Raw genomic sequence first — 5,933 nt, 5'->3', positions numbered from 1 at the left:
AAACAACTCAATTTTGACCAAAAATTGAGATAGAACCTTATAATTCTAACGTCACGACATTACAATGACCCCGCTGGCCATGCTGTCCTTGGGCAAGACACTGAACCCCAAATTGCTCCCAGAGAGCCGAGAGCGGACCGGCCGGCGCCTTGCGTGGTAGCTTGCCTACCTCGCCATTGGTGTGTGAATGTGTGTGTGAATGGGTGAATGAGAGGCCGCTGTAAAGCGCTTTGGATAAAGGCGCTATATACAGTAAGTGCAGTACATTTAGAAAGAAGAATGGTTGATGCGACCGCCAGCATGGTGGAAAAGTCTTTCCACTGGGGGCAGTGGGGGTCAGCGGGAGGTCGACGCCATGTATTACAACAAGCCTGTCCTCTTCCTCCCCCATCTACCAGCACCGCCTGTTTCACCTGCCTGGAGACCCCTAGTCTAAAATAGAACATTCTAGACAGAACAGACGGGAGATTAGTCTCCTGAGGGTCAACTGTTTCTTCCTCAATGGGATAGCAGAGGTAATGGTAGTAATAATAATAATTCATTTTATTTTGTGTAAAGTGCTTTTGCAGGGACTCAAAGACGTTGACGGTATGTATGGGTACACAAAACACGGAAACAACAGGCAACAGATAGCACGAGTACATAGAACACAGAGTTCACGAGCAGCTCAGGCAACAACAGGTACAGGAAATAAGTAACACAGCACATGGTGGGTGAGTGGAAACAGGGGGGAGGGAGGGAGGGAGTGTTGTGGGTTAAGGTTAGGCATTAACTTCGAGAGGTTAAGGTTAGGCATTAACGTTAGCTCCGTCATCAAGACCTCATACTTCCATCTCAGAAATATTCCCAAAATCAGACAGTGCCTCTCCCCCCCCCCCCCCCCCCCCCCCGCTGCTGAATCCCTCATCCACGCCTTCATCTCCTCCCGCCTTGACTACTGCAACTCCCTACTCACCGGCATCCCCTCCCGCTCCCTCCACAGACTCCAGAGGGTTCAGAACTCAGCCGCCCGCCTGCTCTCAAACACCCGGTCCCGCGACCACATCACTCCTGTCCTCCGCTCTCTCCACTGGCCCCCGATTACAGAACACAACAACTTCAAACTACGTCTCTGTACCGATAGTGGCCTGTAGGGGCGCTATACCAGCTACTGCATGTTGAATGTACAGGTGACGAATAAAGGAGTTTGATGAATGGCGACCAAGTGTGTGTGTGCACATTGATACATGGTACCAGGAGTGGGGTGACACTAGCCTACAAAGATGAATAACATTCGGTCGCCGGACGAGTTGAAGTTAAGTGGAAATGTCCACGAGAACTGGAAAGCTTTCAAGCAAAGTTTTGAGCTGTACGTGTTGGCAATCGGTCTGGAAGAGGCGAAACATGAACGTCGAAGGGTAGCACTGCTTCTCACAGTGGCAGGCAGAGCCGCGAGGGACGTTTTCAACACGTTTCGGTTTCCTGAGGGCGATGACCAAAAGTATGCAGCAGTGCTAGCAAAGTTTGAGGAATATTGCACACCTAGGAAAAATGAGACGTACGAACGGTATGTTTTTCGCAACAGAGTACAGGCCGAGTCAGAATCCATTGAACAGTTTGTCACGGACTTGCGTCTGAAAAGCCAGTCGTGCAACTTTGGCACATTGTGTGACTCGCTAATAAGGGATCAGGTCGTCATCGGCGTTGTCGACAAGAAGGTGAGAATGCAACTGCTCAGAGAATCCAATTTGAGCCTGGAGAAGGCAGTACAAATCTGCCAGGCGTCAGAGAGCGCCAAGATGCAGCTCAAGTCATTCGAGCCCGAACCAGCATCGGTGGACGCGGTGCATGAGAGAGTGCATGAGAGGGCCGCTAGCAAGTGGAACAGCAAAGGAAAGTCCCGCGCGCCCAGGCCCACAAAGGACACAGACTGTGACAGATGCGGGGGCAGACATGCAGCGAATAACTGCCCGGCTTACGGTGTGGACTGTCGCAAATGCGGTAGGAAGAATCACTACGCCCGATGCTGCCTGTCAAAGAAAGTACAGGTGGTGCAACAAGGCAGCGACACGACCGACACAGACGAGGATGACGAGAAGTGGTTCGTGGGAACTGTGGAGAACGAGGACAATAAGGAGGAGTGGATAGCCAATCTGGAAATCAATGGAACGACAATTCCTCTGAAATTGGACACGTCGGGGGCTCAGGTGAACATACTGACGATGAAAGACTTTAATAAACTGTACAAGAAGCCAAAAGTGCATGTGAAAAAGGTTAATCTGAGAACGTACAATGATGAACCGATTCCTACAAAAGGGGTATGTAGGGTCACACTGTCAAGGAAAGGGCACTCTGTTAATGCTATGTTTGTGTTGGTTGAGGGTGATAGACAGCCCATATTAGGTCTGAAATCCTGTGAGAGATTGGGCCTCATCAAAAGAGTGCATGTAATTGACAGGTCTGTAGTGACACCTAGTGGTGCAGCTGAGGAACAGCATGAGACTGTAGCTGACACAGAAAAAATAAGGAAGCAATATAGAGACGTATTCGGTGGTATAGGATGCCTACCTGGGCAGTACAGAATCCAGTTAAAAGCAAATGCGGAACCTGTCATCCACCCGGCAAGGAAGGTGCCGGTGACCCTTAAAGCTAGGCTGAAAGCAGAACTACAAGCCCTTATAGAGAAGGGCATAGTGAGGAAAGTAGAGGAACCGACTGAGTGGGTCAGTTCTCTGGTGATAGTTGAGAAAAAGAATGGTGACTTGAGGCTCTGTATAGACCCAAAAGACCTGAATAAGTGGATCAAAAGAGAACACTACAAACTACCAACTAACTCAGACATAACTAATGCTATGGCAGGCGCGCGTTTCTTTTCTAAGTTAGACGCATCATCAGGGTTCTATCAGATCGTTCTAGACGAAGACAGCTCCAAACTGTGTACCTTTAACACACCATTTGGAAGGCATTGCTTTCTCCGCTTACCGTTTGGGATATGCTCAGCTCCAGAGGTGTTCCACAAAACAGTGCAGCAGCTGTTTGATGGTATGGAGGGTGTGGGTGTGTTTATTGACGACATAGTGGTCTGGGGCACAACAAAAGAAGAACACGACGAGAGGCTACGCGGGGTGCTAGAACAAGCACGTAAAGCAGGGCTTAAACTGAACAAGTCGAAATGTGAATTTGGGGTGACAGAGGTTACTTACCTAGGTGACAAGTTGTCCACGGAAGGGATACAGCCTGATCCAGAGAAAATAAGGGCAATAGTAGAGATGCCAGCGCCAAAAGATAAAACAGACCTGCAAAGAGCATTAGGGTTAGTCAACTACATGGGGAAGTTCATACCAAATCTGTCTGCAAGCTCAAAGGCCCTCCGTAGTCTACTGGAAAAGCAAAACGAATGGCAGTGGGAACACGAACATGCAAATGAGTGGGAGGTGTTAAAGGCCAACCTGATCAGAGAGCCGGTGTTAAAGTACTATGATGTTGACAAACCGGTCAAAGTCTCTACTGATGCATCCAAAGAGGGTCTCGGAGCGGTGCTGCTCCAACGACACGGCACAGAATGGTTTCCCGTCGCTTACGCATCCCGAACGATGTCATCTGCAGAGCGCAACTATGCGCAAATTGAGAAAGAGACATTAGGCGCGGTTTTCGGATGTGAAAAGTTCCATGAATATATCTACGGCAGGGAAATAATACTAGAGACTGATCACAAGCCGCTTATTGCCATTTCCAGAAAGCCACTTGGAGATGCACCGCCACGCATCCAGCGTCTCATGTTACGGCTACAGAAGTACCACATGACGCTCGAGTTCACTCCAGGAAAGTACTTAATAGTGGCAGACGCTCTCAGCAGAGCGAGTTTGAGTGACACGGGCCCGAGCAGCACCGAGCAGGAGGTGCAAATCCATGTGGACTGTGTGAAGGCCCAGCTGCCTGCATCAAATGAGAAATGGGCCCAGTTCGCGCAGGAAACAGCAAGCGACAGAGAGTTGCAGGAGGTCATAGCGGCCATCCTCTCACCAGGAGATGAGGCCAGGATACTGCCAAGTCCGTATCGTCACACTAGAGATGAACTGACAGTGATCGACGGGGTACTCCTTAAAGGTAACAAAATAGTAGTTCCCGGCTCCATGAGACCAGAGATGGCTAAGTTAGCACATGAGGGCCATTTGGGAATAGAGAAAAGCAAGAGGCGGGCTCGTGAGGTACTGTTTTGGCCATACATGAACAGAGATATTGAGACTGTAGTACAGCGATGTGGGATTTGCCAACAGCATAGATATATGCAGCCTAGAGAGCCGCTTCTGCCTCATAGCAAACCAACCGAGCCATGGGAAAAAGTAGGTGCAGACTTATTTCAGCTGAAAGGGAGAGACTATTTAATCATAGTGGACTACCATTCAAACTATCCAGAGTATGCGCTGTTGTCTGATACCACAGCAAAGCAAGTGATCGCTCATTCTAAGTCTATTTTCGCAAGGCACGGTATTCCAGTGACTTTAGTAAGTGATAATGGGCCGCAGTTTAGCTGCCAGGAGTTCGCAGAGTTCGGAAAACAGTATGGATTCAAGCATGTAACCTCAAGCCCACTGTACCCGCAGTCAAATGGTCTAGCGGAAAAGGGAGTGCAAATCGTGAAACGACTGCTAAGGAAAGCAGCGGAAGCGGGTGAGGACCCGTACCTGGCAGTCCTCAACTACAGAGCATCACCGCTGGAAGGTGGCCGCTCACCAGCAGAGTTGCTGATGAACAGGAGGCTCAAGACAAAGCTGCCGTCAGCAGAGCACCTGCTCCAGCGCGCTGACCACCGCACACAGAGAGAGCACCGGTCCACACAGAGAGAGGACCGGTCCAAACGTGCCTATGACAAAAGAGCACGGCCCTTGGGACCTCTTGAACGAGAGGACCTAGTGAGAATCAGATGCGAAGGAAGATGGGGACCGGTCGCACAGGTCCTTAAAGAGACTGCTCCAAGATCATATGAGGTACTTACCGAGAATGGCAATACAATCCGCAGGAACCGGAGACACCTGTTGAAGATTCCACGCCCAGAACCACAGCCTGCAGAGAATGGCAATGACAGGGAGACTCCGGGAGAGCAAATAGAAGGGGGGCATACTCAATCAGACACGGACAGCCCTCCTGTCGAGTCACCCTCCCCTGGGGTGGAGCGGGTTCAAAGGCCGAGTAGGTCCATTGTCAAACCTAGGAGACTTGTAGAGGAGTGCTAATAACACGCACAGAAAGGGTGGGTTTATTATTTTTATTTAATTTTTTATTGCGGACTTGGAGTTCTGTTCTCAGGGTCATTACTGTTTGTTTCTGGACTCAGGTTATTTGTGAATTGATGCTGTATGGTTCCATTACAGTTTGTTTTCAATGAAAAAAAAAATTTGAAAAAAAAAAAAAGGAAAGAGTTAAGAGAAGTGTAATAATTGTACTGTTTAGAGTACCGTTACATTGTTTATTTGTACAAGCTGGAGAGTACATCTTGAGAATTCTAGTACGTATGCTAAGCTATAGATATAGACTTGTAATATCTGTGAACTGTTATTCTCTGAGATCAACTTCATCTTAATCCTTAGAAAAAGGGAGATGTACCGATAGTGGCCTGTAGGGGCGCTATACCAGCTACTGCATGTTGAATGTACAGGTGACGAATAAAGGAGTTTGATGAATGGCGACCAAGTGTGTGTGTGCACATTGATACAGTCTCCTCGCCTACAAAGCCCTCCATAGCCTTGCCCCCCCCCTCTTACCTGACTGACCTCCTTCTCCCCCATCGCCCTACCCGCAACCCTCCGATCCTCATTCACTGTTCCCCTCACTGTTCCACCCTCCAAACTCAAAGGCTTGGGAGGCCGTGCTTTTTCACGAGGCGCTGAACTCTGGAACGCTCTCTCCCCCCCCAGCCACTCAGAGACTCACCCTCACTCTCCACTTTTAAATCC

The sequence above is a fragment of the Nansenia antarctica genome (genome assembly GCF_963989245.1).
Source record: "Nansenia antarctica genome assembly, chromosome: 17".
NCBI lineage: Eukaryota > Metazoa > Chordata > Actinopteri > Argentiniformes > Microstomatidae > Nansenia > Nansenia antarctica.
The sequence above is the reverse complement of the archived record's forward strand: the minus strand, read 5'-3'. Positions refer to the sequence as shown.